Raw genomic sequence first — 14,697 nt, 5'->3', positions numbered from 1 at the left:
TCTCTGGGCTGCTTTTCTGGTCCCTCTGGATCTGGCCCAGCTCTGCTCCCCAGCTCAGCTCGGGCCCCTGCTTTCTCCTTAGCTCGGCCCCACTCTGTCTGTCTGACCCAGGCAAATCCAGCTCACATGGAGGACGGGACCCCCCTGGCCTCCTGACTCCCTCATTAGCCTTCTCGCCCTGTCATTCAGGCTCACCTGCAGCATTGGCCTCTCCCCATTGTTCCTGGGGTCTACCAGTCTCAGGGTCCTGGTTTCCCATCGACCCTCCCCCTTTTAGTGCTGGGAGCTCGCCAACCAAAACACCCCCACTGAATGTTAGTAAGGGGGCAACAGTCCCCTTACATTCATTTGAAAATGTCGTTGAACTCTTGATGTGTGACAAACAACACTTTCACAACAGAAAGCACAAACAGCACGGTCCTTCTTTATAAATCCAAATGTGTCTGTCCAAGAAGGCTGAAATGAATGGGCATCAAACTTTGCTTTCTTAGGAGCTGCCATTTTGTCAGATGTACCCCTCACGCAACGTCAAACGCAGCGCGCTGTTCCACGTGACATGAGAGTGATGTAAGTAGCAAATCAGGACTTAAAAGATCCCAGTACAGTGGCGCTGGAACAATTTTTAAGGTGGGGGTGCTGAGCTGCGCCCCCTCTTGCCCCTGTCTGCACCCCTCACTGCCCCAGGCTGGGGCCAGTGGGCCACAGCCAGGGTGGGGGGCAGCTGCAGAGCCCCGGCCGGTGGCTGGGACCCCAGGCCAGCAGCAGAACGCCCGGGACCGATGGCCGGGACCGGGGCCGGCAGCGGTCTGAGTGGGGCCGGTGGATGGGACCCTAGGTGGCAGGGGGCCGGTGGTAGGACCCCAGGCAGGCAGCAGAGCTCCTGGGACTGGTGGCCAGGACCAAGGCCGTGTGAGTGCCACTCAAAATCATCTCGTGTGCCGCCTCTGGCACGCGTGCCATAGGTTGCTGACCCCTGCTCTAGAGTTATATTCCCCATCAGATGTCGGCCGGTTTCTAGCAGTGCTCGGCTACTATTATTATATTATCATCATTTGCTAGTGCCTGGGGCCAGCCAAGAACAGCATGCTGGGCCCTGTCCCGAAAAGCTGACATTTAAATAGACCAGAGAGACAGCGGAGGAGGGAAGGGAGATAACGCCCCAGCAGAGCGAACAATGGGATAGCTGCGAATGGCGTTGAGTGCCAGGAGTTTTGGGGGCTGACTTTTCTAGGAGGGACTCAGTGAAATGGAAAGGAAAGGCGAGGGAAAGGGGTGAGGGGACAAGGTAGGGAGAAGAAGATGAGAGACGCCAGTGGGCAGTGAAGTTGTGGAGGGGGAAAGTTGGAGCAAACAGCACCGGGCCGAGGAAGTCCAGTGAAACCGTGGGAAGTTCTCCGAATTCCCAGAGCTCCCTGCTTTGGCTTCTTCTGGAGTTCACTATGGCTTGCGGAAAACTCTGTGCCTGGGGAAAACATTTCATACTTAAAAAAAAGTCATGTCCCTGGTGATTTAATTAGGGGACGGTGCACAGGTCTCCCAACAGCTCACTCTTTCAACCAGCCCCCAGCCTGGAGGCTGAGCGAAGCAGACGGTCCTATATCTGACAGGAGACAGCATCACACTAGGCTGGGAACTCGGGACCAGCTGCCAAGCCAGGATGCAGAGATGAGAGGAAATCCTGAAGCTGCTTGGGCGCCGCAGGTAAATACACTGCCTTCCAAAGGCAGAGCAGGGGATTTTAACCAGCCCTGTGGTTTGGGGTTTATTATTAATGGGTCGGATGCCCAGCTGACATAACTTGGCCACCGATCCATTGCAGTGAACATGCGCTGCTGATTTACACAGCCGGGGAGCTGGCTCCGTCATTCATTTGTACCACGGTGGTACCTAGAAGTGTCCATGATACCAGAACTCATTAGGCCAGGTGCTGCACAGCCACACAAGGAAGGAGGCCGTGCCCTGAATGGCTGCCATTGTCAAAGACCTGTCACCCCACACTCGAACCATAACCTTCATCCTCACTCTAACCCTGTATGCTCCTTCGCAAATCTGCCATGGGGGAAATTTTCCTTGAACCCCTGCAGAAGAGGCTGGCTCATTCCCCGTCCTTGTTGGAGGAAGTCTCGGGTGGCTGGGGACGCGCGCTATATGGAGGACTGCCTTGCCAGCTGGTTCCCATAAGCGGATTTCAGTGGGAGCTGCACTGACTCGGAGCAGCTAAGGCTCTATTCTAGTGTGGGTGGGAACAGGGTCTCTGGCGTCTCCCCTGGCCTCTGCCAGGAACGCTGGGCGCATCATGAGGCCAACGTCTTCACAAATGTCCACTGATTTCGGGCCCTACGTGGGCCACGGACAGCCTGACAGTCAGAGGCTCCCAGCTGCTCCCCATCTCAAGAGTGTGCAGCTGAGCATCCTCTTCTGCCAACCTAGCTGGGATTTCCCAGCAAACCTGAGCACCTAACTCCCTTTGGTTCCTAGGAAAACCTCAGCTCATGGTTTATAAAGCGGTTGAAGATCCTTGGATGGAACAGGCTGTAGAAATAGCCAGCCAGAGACTCAGCCAGTGTCAATCAGTGCAGCTCTGCTGCCTCTTGTGTGTCTGCACTGACTCACATGAGCTGAAGGGCTGCAGCAGATCACTGGAGTATTGTACGTTAGATTGTGCTAAGCTCCGTGGTGAAGATGAATAGAGACATTTGCTACTAACGACTGGAAATGTGCAGCTGTCTGGGTGCATTGTCAGGAAAATTCAGGATCCCCAAAGATTCCTGAGAAGAGACTCAAACTCTTTCTTTCTTTCTTTCTTTCTTTCTTTCTTTCTTTCTTTCTTTCTTTCTTTCTTTCTTTCTTTCTTTCTTTCTTTCTTTCTTTTAATAGGAGCATGAATCTGTGGAGCTTTCTGACAGGGATTCAGTTAAGGAGGCTGCAGCTTTACTCAGCCCACCTCTGCACTAGATCAGGTAAATCCCCTTATGTCATGGCAAAACCAATAGAGCCAGAGTTACTAGGCTGGGGCCAGATTCTCCACTCTGGCACACTGGTAAGCCAGCAGTGAATCAGTATCTTGATGGGTCATCAGAGCTGTTTGTGTGTCCAATGCATTGGGCACGAATTTACTCCTTTTCCCTCTCTGTTGGGATCTGAACGACAAGCAAGGAACAGAACATTCACACCCAACAAATACTGAACACATTTTCTGTAGAGCTTTCCTGTAGCAATCGGGGAGTATTAATGCCATTGTACAACGCACTGGCAAGACCTCATCTGGAATACCGTGTCCAATACTGGTTACTCATGGTCAAGAAAGATGAAATCAAATTATAACAGATGCAGAGAAGGGCTGCTAAGATATCCCGGGAATAGAGAACTGATTTTAGGAGAGGAGGCTCAAAGAGCTGGGTTTGTGTCATAACCATACAGCTACGGGTAGCCTAGAATTCCTCCTTACCTGTAAGGGATTAAGAAGCTCAAATAACCTGGTTGGCATCTGACCAAAAGGACCAATGGGGAAAGAAGATACTTTCAAATCCTGGGGGTGGGGGAAGGCTTTGTTTTGTGTGTTCTCTTGGGAAGCAGAGAAGCATCGGGTCAGAAAACTCCTTGTCCTATAAACCATCCTAAAAGTCTCTCATATTACAAAAATTGTAAGTAAAAGCCAGGCAAGGTGTGTTAGATTATCTTTTGTTTTGCTTGTGAATTTTTCCTTGGCTGGAGGGAGGTTTATTCCTGTTTTTGGTAACTTTGAAACTAAGCCTAGAGGAAGTTCTGCTGTGTTTTTGAATCTTTTGTTACCCTGTAAAGTTATTTTCCATCTTGATTTTACAGAGGTGCTTCTTACCTTTTTTTAAAATAAAATTCTTCTTTTAAAGAACCTGACTGATTTCTCCATTGTCCTAAGACCCAGGGGTTTGGGTCGGTGATCACTTTGTAACCAATTGGTTAGGATATTATCTTCAAGCCTCACCAGGAAAGGGGGTGTAAGGGCTTGGGGGGATATTTTGCAGAAATAGGAACGCCAAGTGGTCCTTTCCCTGATTCTTTGTTAAATCACTTGGTGGTGGCAGCATACCCTCCAAGGGCAAAGAATTTGTGCCTTGGGGAAGTTTTAACCTAAGCCGGTAGAAATAAGCTTAGGGGGTCTCTCATGTGGGTACCCACATCTGAACCCTAGAGTTCAGAGTGTGGAGGGAACACTGACAGCATGTTTAGCAAAATCAAGGCTGAGAAAGGAACTGATTTTGCTCTGTAAATACATCAGGAGGGTAAATACCAGGGAGGGAGAAGAGCTACTGAAGCTAAAGGACAAAGTTGGCACCAGAACAAATGGGGATAAACTGGCCACACATAAATTTATGCTGGAAATGAGAAGAAGGTTTCCAACCATCAGAGGAGAGAAATTCTGGAATAGCCTCCCAATAGGAGTGGGGCAAACAAGCTAGTGAGCTTAAAGATGGAGTTTGATAAATTTACAAATGGGATTACAAATGGGTTGCTTGTAATAGTATGGAAAGGACTTCATGACTCAGGAAGTCCCTTCCAGTCCAATCTGCCTATGTTCTAGAAATTCCAAGTTCTTTCGTCTGATTGCATCTCCTAGTGGAATGGTGATTTTTTAAAAATAGTCCCTAGATGTATAGATGTTAAACCGAAAAGGGGCCATTTGGTCACCTTGTCTGACCTCCAGCATAACCCAGGGCAGGAGGTTTCACCCAGGCACTTGGGTGGTGGAGTGAATTCCCCCCGTCCATTACTGAACCCAGTAACTGAGCACTCGTGTTATAAAGCTCTTGGAAGGGTTAGTTTTTTGTCAGTAAATGTTGGTGAACACTGATTTAATCGTACACACAAACTGACAAAAATATCTCCATCGATAAATAATCAAAATTTAGCTAGGCAAAGTAAGAAAGATGTTGCTTGAGCACTTATTAGAGTTTAGTTGAAGGAGATTTACTTTGTATATTTTGACATGTGATGTTGACAATTTGTGTTAAGGGTTATAAAGCTTTAACTTTTCATAGCACAGCGTCAAATAATTATTGTCTGACACCTCCATAATTTCCCACAACTACGAACATTTAAATAGATAAAAATAGAAACAAATGTTTAAAAATAGAACATGGATATTATCTGTTGAAATTATAAAAAATCTAATTCTGCCCTGGAGGATAGATTCATGGATTTTAAGGGTTAAAGAGGCCATTTTGATCACCCAGTTTAACCTCCTGCATAGCTTAGACCAGAGAATTTCACCCCTGGGATTCCCGAGTCGAGTCCAGTAACTCGGTGTTGGATTGGAGTGAATCCTCGAGAAAGTCGTCCCTTATTGGTTTACAGATTTCAGGGGTGGAAAATCTGGTAATTTGGTAAATTGTCTCAATGGCCTGTTAACTTTTTGTAACCATAGTTCCTGTCTGAATCGGTCTAGCTTCAGCCCACAGCCACTGGATCTAGTGCTGCCTTTGGCTGCTACAGGAAAGCACCCTCTGTTATCAGAGATCTCTTCACCAAGCAGGTGTTTATAGACTGGAATCAAGTCACCTACATGTAAATGTCTACACCTAGGAACAAAGAATGTGGGCCAAACATACAGGATGGGGGACTCTGTCCTGGGAAGCAGGACCCTGAAAAAGATTTGGGTGTCATGGTGGATAATCAGCTGAACAGGAGTTCCCAGCGCAACACTGTGGCCAAAAGGGCTAATGTGATCCTGGGCTGCATGGACAGGGGAATCCTGAGTAGGAGCAGAGAGGCTATTTTGCCTCTGTATTTGGCGCTGGTGCTACAGCTGCTGGAATCCTGTGTCCGTTCTGGTGCCCACAATTCAAAAGGATGTTGATAAAGTGGAGAGGGGTCAGAGAAAAGCCACGAGAATGATTAAAGGATGAGAAAACCTGCCCTATTGTGAGCGACTCAAGCAGCTCAATCTATTTAGCTGAGCAAAGAGAAGGTTACAGTCTATAAGCACGTACACGGGGAACATCTGTTTAATAGTGGGCTCTTCAGTCTAGCTGAGGAACACCTAACATGATCCAATGGCTAGAAGTTGAAGATGGACAAATTCAGACCGGAAATAAGGCATCCATTTTGAACAATGACGGTGATTAACCACTGGAACAATTTAACAAGGATCATGGTAGATTCTCCATCAGCAGCAATTTTAAAATCGAGACTGTATGTTTTTCTAAAAGATCCGCTCCAGGAATTATTCTGGGGAAATTCTGTGGCCTGTGTTATACAGGAGGTCAGATGAGATGATCACAGTGGCTCTTTCTGGCCTTGGAAACTGATCTGTGAATCTATAAACCTCTTAACCTTCTCGTCAGCAAGCTGAATAGACCCAGCACTTCCCCTTCTCTCTCTTTGTAAGGTGGAAAGACACGGACATACTTGAGGCTCTATTCTGAGCCCACGGTGTGGAGGGTAGAGGTGTGTGTCTCTGTGCGAATGGCTTATGTACAATGATTTATTGGTTGTCTTGTGTGTGGACTGGGTTGTTGGGTCTAATGACTGTGTGTAGAGATCCTTGCTATTAACCAGACATCAGTGTCCGCAACAGTTTTATCTGGCTAATGGTTTCTTTCCTTCTTTCTCCTCCACACGCAGGCTGTGATTTCCAAGGGAGCCCAAGGGAGTGAGGCACTGCAAACGTCAATGGGAGTTGGGCACTCTCTTTTTTAAAAAACCGCCTGTAGAGCAAGTGTTTCAAATCCCCCCCAGGGAATCGGATGCCCCCATCCACTCATTTTGAGTGCCCAGATCCCTTAGCTGGCTTTGAACCTCCCCCGTGCCCAGGCTCTGAACGTCTTGCCCCCAGATCCCAGCGAAGAGCTCTGCTCGGCACACGTCCCCGTGATTCCCTGCCTGGGACAGTGCGTGGATCTCCCCCGCAGAGCCTGCTGCATGGATGGGGAGAATGTCACCATGGTGATGCACTTTGTATTGCTCAGCCTCTCCGAGAGCCGGGAGCTGCCGCTGGCCCTCTTTGCCCTCTTCTCCATCACTTACCTGCTCATCCTGGTGGGGAACGTCCTCATCATGGTGATGATGACAAAGACTGGCGCCTCCACACCCCCATGTACTTTTTCCTGGGGAACCTCTCCTTCATTGACCTCTGCCACGCCTCACTCTCGGCCCCCAAGATGTTGGCTGATCTCCTCTCCGTGGAGAAGACCATCTCCTTCGGGGGCTGCGTGGCCCAGCTTTTCTTCCTCCACCTCTGCACCTGCGCCGAGATCTTCCTCCTGACCGTCATGGCTTACGACTGCTACGTGGCCATCTGTCACCCGCTGCAGTACCCCACGCTCATGAGCATGTGAGCCTGCACCTGGCTGGTGGGGGGCTGTGGTCTGGAGCCACTGTCCACTCCCTGGTGCAGACAGTGCTCACCGTCCGGCTGCCCTACTGTGGCCCCAACATCATCAATAGCTTCTTCTGCGACGTGCCGCCTGTCATCAAACTGGCCTGCACTGACACCTACCTGAGGGGGTGCTGATCGTCTCGAACAGCAGCATGATCTCTCTCACCTGCTTCCTGGCCCTGCGAGGCTCTGACCTGGTGATCCTGGTCTCTCTGTGGAGCTAGAGCGCTGAAGGACGGCACAAAGCGCTCTCCACCTGCGCTTCCCACTTGGCGGTGGTGGGGTTGTTCTTTGGGCCCTGCATCTTCATCTACATCCGCCCTGCTACCAGCTTCTCGCTGGACAAGGTCGTGTCAGTTTTCTACACAGTGGTGACACCAGTGCTCAGCCCGGTGATCTACACCCTGAGGAACCAGGAGGTGAAGGGGGCCATGAGGAAGCTTAGGGAGAGACAGGTCTTCTCCCGGGGGAAATAGGGTAATGTCCAGACAGATGGGGTCCATATGGAGGAGAACCGTCCAAGGTAGGAATGGACCAGTGCATGGGGAAATGGGTTCCAGAGGGATGGATTGGAAGACACACAAAAACACACACACACACACAAATACACAAACATTAACACATTTTTTCTTTACTGTGGTTACCAACAACAATAAAGCTGAGCGGATGTAAGTCCAAGGGAACGTAACAACAAAGCAGGAAGGGAAAGAAAGCTTTTCTGGGTCCTGGACACAGAGTCCGATGAACTGAGCACATGCTATCGGCTGATATTATCCCTGGGCTTAACTGATCCAAAGGCCCAAGCTCGCATGATTAAAGTTACTTTGCAAGAGTCCTTTTTTCTCTGTACTTCTTCTTTAAAGTTCTGTGGAGCCAGAAGCGCCAGGAAACTCCAGCTGTGGAATTCTCCTCCGCGCATTCTCTGTTCCCCGCCATATTTCACCAGGAGTTAGAAGAGATTTTACTTTGGAATCTGTCACACCATTAGGTCAGGTGCTGCTCAATAGAGCACGTGGGGAGCCCAGGGCTGGCCTAGCAGGGGACTATGGGTTGGGATTGAGGGACACTAACTGAGCTGGAGGGTGTGGGGAGTGCAGGGAGGCTGTGGGTTGGGATAGAGGGGCACCAGCAGAGCTGAGTGAGTGGGGTCTCAGAACTAGTCACATGTGACCATAGATGTCTGAGTTTACCAAGGGTCACTCAGTGGAATATTTCGCAATAGGACCTGGGAGTCCTATCGCCCAGCCCTGCTGCTCTATCCCAGTGGTTCTCAACCTTTCCAGATGACTGTTCCCCTTTCAGGGGTCTGATTTGTCTTGCGTACTGCCAAGTTTCACCTCACTTAAAAACGACTCGCTTACAAAATCAGACCTAAAAATACAGACATGTCACAACACACTCAAACTGAACAATGGCTGACTTTCTCATTTGTACCATATCATTATAAAATAAATCAACTGGAATAGAAATATTGTATTGACATTTCACTGTATGGTGTGTATAGAGCAGCATAAGCAAGCCATTGTCTGTTTGAAATTTTAGTTTGTACTGGTTTTGCTAGTGCTTTTTCTGTAGCCTGTTGTAAAACTAGGCCAATATCTAGATGAGTTGATGGACCTCCTGGAAGATCTCTGTGTACCCCCTTCTAACCCCTCCTGGGGGAATGCAGAGGTCTTCCATGGGGTATCCGTACCCCTGGTTGAGAACCACTGCTCTAACCCACTAGACCCCACTCCCCACCCAGAGCTGAGGATAGAACCCAGGAGTCCTGGCTCCCAGCCCTTGCTTGACCTCTTAGATTTCACCCCCATCCCCAAGTTTTGGGGGCTTTGTCTGGGTGGGGGTGAGAAGCTCGAATAGGTGATGAGTTTATGGGCAGGTGGGACATTACTAGTTCCCTAGGGGTCACTCCAGTCCATCGATGACTGGTGGGAATGCAGGGAGAGTTGGACAGTGGAACAGCCCAAATGCGACGTGCTGGGACCGTTGTGTCACTTCTTACGCCAGCAGGCTGGTGCAGTCTCTCCTGAGAGCTGATTCTGCTTCTGTCTCTTCCATGTGCCTCATCACACTCCTGCTGCTACTTTTAATTAGATCCTGAACAACTCGTTCCGGAGGCAGCATCAGCCCAGCTGGACTTCCTTCAAAAACTTGTAATGGGACCCAGAGGAATTGATTAGAAGGATGCAGACTTGTGCTGGAGACTTTGCAATGGCATGGACCAGAGATAAGGGGCCAGATCCCCAATGGGTGTAAGTCAGGCATAACTCCACTGGAGTCAGTGGGGCCAGATTCCACACTGGTGCAAATTGGCCATAACTCCACTGGAGTCAATGGGGACCAGGTCCCCAGGTAGTGTAAATCACCCATAGCTCCATTAGAGTCAATGGGACAGATTCCCAGCTGCTCTAAGTTACCCACTCATTCATGCACCTAGGGTTTAGACCTGTCAACCTAGGAATGGCCAGGCCAGATCAGACTGGGGCCCATCCAGCCCAGATTTCTGTCTTGACAGTGCCCGGTACCAGCGATGGAAACCGCCTAGAGGAAAGTTTCCCCTATCCTCTGTCTGTTAGTGTTGGGTTTATGCTCAGAACCCGGAGAGTTAATGACCCTTCCAAACTATCTAATGCAACTCTGGATGTTCTCCTTAGCTATCTTGTTAAGTGAGATGTGTTAAACCAGAGGCGGAGGTCGGAACAGATTAGATGAGCCTTAAGAGACAGCTAAACCAACCCACTGAAGACAAATGGGGTATTTGAGCCCACCCAGCAGAGAGCAGAGAGCACCAAAGGGATTTTTTGTTGTAGGTCTGTGGTACAACACAAGCAAAGGGACACAAGGCTAGAAAGGGACAGCAGCAAGAGAGAAGGAGAGCCAACTATGCAGCCTGAACCAGCTGGCTGAAAGAGTTTGGTGTCAGGAGCAAAGAAGCTATCCCTGTTTTTTGCTTCTCTCCTTGTCTGGAGAAGCAGGAATGTACATTCCTTGTCAATAAACACGAGTCCATCAGCGAAAATACCAGACTCCCTTGTTGATTTCCCTGGCATCTGGCTGCCCTGACTCCCAGGGATTTCTTATGCTGCCCTGACTCCCAACCAGAACACCCCCAGCTCCCCAAACTTGGACTAGCCGCTATGTCAAAAGGGATAATGATATCAACGTGGCACTGTATGAAGCCCTGCTCAGTGGAGCTGGGCAATACTCAGGATTTCCATGCCACGGGAAAACTGGACATTTTGAAATTTGTTTTCGTTCTGAAATCAGAACGAAAAACAACAACAAAAGTTCAAGCTTTCCCACTTTCAGGTCAATAAAAATGTTCTGTTCTGATTTCAGTTTTAAAAAATATTGTAAATTGTAATTGATACTGTAATGTACAATGAAGTAAATTTTGAAATAAAATGAAACATCGAAAGGTTTCATTCCGACAAGGTCAGAATGAAATATTTTGACTTTCTCAAAATGCTTTCTCCTCCCCGCTCCTGCCCATCAAAATAGACACATTCCCATAGAAAATTTCAAATTCAACAAAATGTCCCTTTTTGACAGAAAATGTTCAGGTGGAGAATGTTTTACTTGCTGCATTGCGAACGCTCAGTGGTACCATGAGGTATTGAGCTCCAGTGGCTAAATATTTCTTGTGATAACAGGCGGAGACAGGCTAGCACCTGACAGGTTTCAGAGTAACAGCCGTGTTAGTCTGTATTCGTAAATAGAAAAAAGAAAAGGAGTACTTGTGGCACCTTAGAGACTAACCAGTTTATTTGAGCATGAGCTTTCCTGAGCTACAGCTCACTTCATCGGATGCATAGCATATCGTGGAAACTGCAGAAGACATTATATACACACACAGACCATGAAACAAAACTTCCTCCCACCCCACTGTCCTGCTGGTAAAGTGATCTTCAAGTAGGGCCATTTCCAGCACAAATCCAGGTTTTCTCACCCTTCCCCCCCCCCCCCACAGACACACATACAAACTCACTCTCCTGCTGGTAATAGCCCATCCCTCTTTGAAACCTCTCTTTATAATGCGCATGATAATCAAGGTGGGTCATTTCCAGCACTAATCCAGGTTTTCTCACCCCCCCCCCACACCCCCCTCCAAAAACCACACACACAAACTCACTCTCCTGCTGGCAATAGCTCATCTTACAATGTGCACAGCAATAATCCAAGTTTAACCAGAACGTCTGAGCTGTAGCTCACGAAAGCTCATGCTCAAATAAACTGGTTAGTCTCTAAGGTGCCACAAGTACTCCTTTTCTTTTTGCTAGCACCTGAATATTTTTGCTGAAAAATGCAGATTTGGATTGACGGAAACATTTCACACATAAGAATAAGAAACATAAGTGTTAGAGAGCTTATTCCTTCACTCTCCCACTTCCCTGGTCCTTCTCGCATGAACAGAGAGCAACAATACCCGAAGTCCGAAGGTGCAAACAATTCGATGTTTATTGGGGTGAACTTCCAGCAAGCTTAAATACAAGTTCCTTTTTCCTTATTTTCGAATCCCAACTTACATCCTGTTTGCCCCTAATTTATATAGTAATATTCTTAGCTATACCTTAACCAATCATTCTACTGAAATTTAACTAACCAATCCTAACATATTGTAACCTGATTAGCTAACCAATTATATCCCACCACCTTAATTAGTTTACACCCAGCAAAATTAATTATACAGCAGACAGAAACAATCACAGAACCAGACAGAGACCATGTCAATAAACAACAGCAAATTGGGAACTATAATGACAAAACAATACAGAAGTGGGGATTTCACAACTACATCTCTAAAGACATAAGAGTTTCCCAGCTGTGTCTATTGATAAGTGAGTTCTTACCAGACAGAAAACTATCAACCTCAATTTCCTTTTACATCTTCTAGGCACTTCCCTTTCTCTGGAGGTGATAGGCACTATCAGGACAGGATTGTATTCCTAACAGCCCAATAGCACCTTCTTTCAATGTGACTAGTTTGGAATGTGAGGATGTGACCGGTCGCTTCCCAGCTTATGGCTGCCTCTGTCGCTTAGCCAAAGGCCTTAGCCTAAGAACAGGGCCTCAGACTGTCACAGTAAGAGAAAGACCTTACACTGGCAGACAGTGATTTTGATTCTTTCTTTTATACCTCTAACTAGCCAAGTGATAAGAATACACCTAAATTCTTAAAGTACAGGCCTTTGCAGACAGGTCTGAATATCTATATCCTAACAATAAGAACGTCCAGACTGGGTCAGACCAAAGGCCCATCTAGCCCAGTAGCCTGTCTTCAGACAGTGGCCAGGGCCAGGTGCTTCAGGAGGAATGAACAGAACAGGGTAATTATTAGGTGATCCATCTTCTGTTGTCCAGTCCCAGCATCTGGCAGTCTCAGGCTTAGCCATCTTGGCTAATAGCCTTTGATGGACCTATCTGCCGTGAACTCCACCATGAACATTCACCATGCATTCGTGTTTATTTTGCTGAATTGTTCTGATAGGGAAAAAACATTCTGAAAATATAAAAATGTTTCATTTTGACATTTTAAAAATAAAATGTTTTGATTTTTTGATGTGAGATAATTTTTTGTGTCAAAGTTTACTTTGATTTTATTAAGTTTTTTTTTAAAGTTAAAAAAATGAAACAAAAATTCAGTTTCAGATTGAAGGAGACATTTCATTCTACCCAAAATTATCCCTCCCCTTCCCCCCTACATAATTTTTTGGGACTGCCAGAGAACCAAAAAATAATTTATTCTATTAGCTCTGGTAAGCAGCACTCAAGCTTAACCCCCATCTCCCCATCCCCCAATGGGCCAGTTAGCTTGACCATAAACCACCACTTAACTTGAGCTAGAAATTGGTGAGTGTGTATGGGAGCTGGGTTAGGGGGCGATACTCAAGTTACACCATGAGTGATCATGGCAGTGAAGAAATCCCTAAAGATGGACAGATACCCAGATAAAACAGTGATGGGTGGTGGAGAAGCGATAAATATTCATAGAGTCATAGATACAAATGCCAGAAGAAACCACTGTGATCATCTATTCTGGCCTCCTGTGTGACACAGGCCAGAGAACTGCCCCAAAAACGATTCCTTGGAACTCAGGGTCATTTGTCTCTGGAATTGACCTGCCTCGCCTGCAGTTTGCGCAGTGCCTGCTGCATGTCCTCGTTCTTCAGGGTGTTGATGACGGAGTTAAGCAGCGGGGTGGCGGCCATGAAGAACACCGAGACCACCTTGTCTACGGCCAGGCTCTTGGCTGGCCTGAGGTAGATGAAGATGCAGTGGCCCAGGAAGAGCGTCACCACCGTCAGGTGGGTGACGCAGGTGGAGAGTGCTTAGTGACGCCCCTCGGAGAAGTGGTTCCTCAGGGAGATGAGGATGACTGTGTAGGATACCACCAGCACCACAAAGCAGACCACGGAGTTGGAGCCCCGAGTTGGAGACGATGAGCACCTCAAAGACATAGGTGTCAGTGCAGGCCAGCTGGAGGACCAACGGGACATTGCAGAAGAAGTTGTCAATGGCATTGGGGCCACAGTATGGGAGGTTAAGGGTCAGGGTCATGGAGTGAACCAGCCCACCCAGCTACATGGCCACTGCCAGCTTCAGGCAGAACCTGCGGCTCATGATGGTGCCCTATTGCATGGGGTTGCAGATGGCTGCCTAGCGGTCGTAGGCCATGGCGGTGAGGAGGAGGATCTCAGTGCAGGCGAAGAGGTGGAGGAAGAACATCTGGGCAATGCATTCACCAAAGGAGATGGTCTTCCTCTCCACTAGGAAGTCAGCCAGCATCTTGGGCATCACCACTGAGGAGTGGCAGACGTCAATGAAAGAGAGGTTGCTGAGGAAAAAGTACATGGGGGTGGGCAGGCATTGGTCGTAGGTGATGGTGAAGACGATGAGCATGTTCTCCTGCAGGATCAACATGTAGATGACTGCGAAGAAGCCGAACAGGACCAGCTCCAGGGCATGGTTGGTGCTTAGGCCAGAAAGGACGAACTGATTCACTCTGCTCTCATTCTGTGCCACCATGTTCCGTCTTGGGTGTATTGCCCCTGTAAGAATGGACATGGTGGGAGAGGCAGGTGGGTAGCTGAGGGGTACATGTTGCAAGAAGTGATGGCAGGTATTTAGTGCCAACATTCTGGAGCCCTGTGCAAGAGGAGAGCCGGGAAAAATGTGCAAAATGCACACTCAAGAGGAGAACCCGCAACCCCTGTCGAGCTGCTCACAGCTTGGGAATTTCTGTCCCACCTGAAAATTCCAGGGTTTAAAAAAAAATGTTCTCCTTGTGATTTGGAATAAAAACTTGAAAATTCAAAATTTCCTGCAGAAACGAAATTGTG

At 48.0% G+C, this 14,697-nt stretch overlaps 1 long non-coding RNA gene and 2 pseudogenes across 1 annotated transcript; 2 read left to right on the top strand and 1 right to left on the bottom strand.

Annotated features, from left to right (window-relative positions):
* Positions 1-1,333: 1,333 nt before the first annotated feature.
* Positions 1,334-6,806, top strand: LOC141997581 (uncharacterized). The gene is made up of 3 exons (XR_012641739.1): positions 1,334-1,701; positions 2,878-2,960; positions 6,604-6,806. It is a non-coding gene; the product is annotated as an uncharacterized LOC141997581 (long non-coding RNA).
* A 38-nt stretch (positions 6,807-6,844) lies between these two features.
* LOC141997580 (olfactory receptor 4E2-like) lies at positions 6,845-8,048 on the top strand (annotated as a pseudogene).
* A 5,407-nt stretch (positions 8,049-13,455) lies between these two features.
* LOC141997579 (olfactory receptor 4E1-like) lies at positions 13,456-14,422 on the bottom strand (annotated as a pseudogene).
* Positions 14,423-14,697: the final 275 nt, after the last annotated feature.

Source organism: Natator depressus, chromosome 13, assembly GCF_965152275.1.
Source record: "Natator depressus isolate rNatDep1 chromosome 13, rNatDep2.hap1, whole genome shotgun sequence".
Lineage (NCBI taxonomy): Eukaryota > Metazoa > Chordata > Testudines > Cheloniidae > Natator > Natator depressus.
This window is presented reverse-complemented; position numbering and strand designations above follow the sequence as displayed.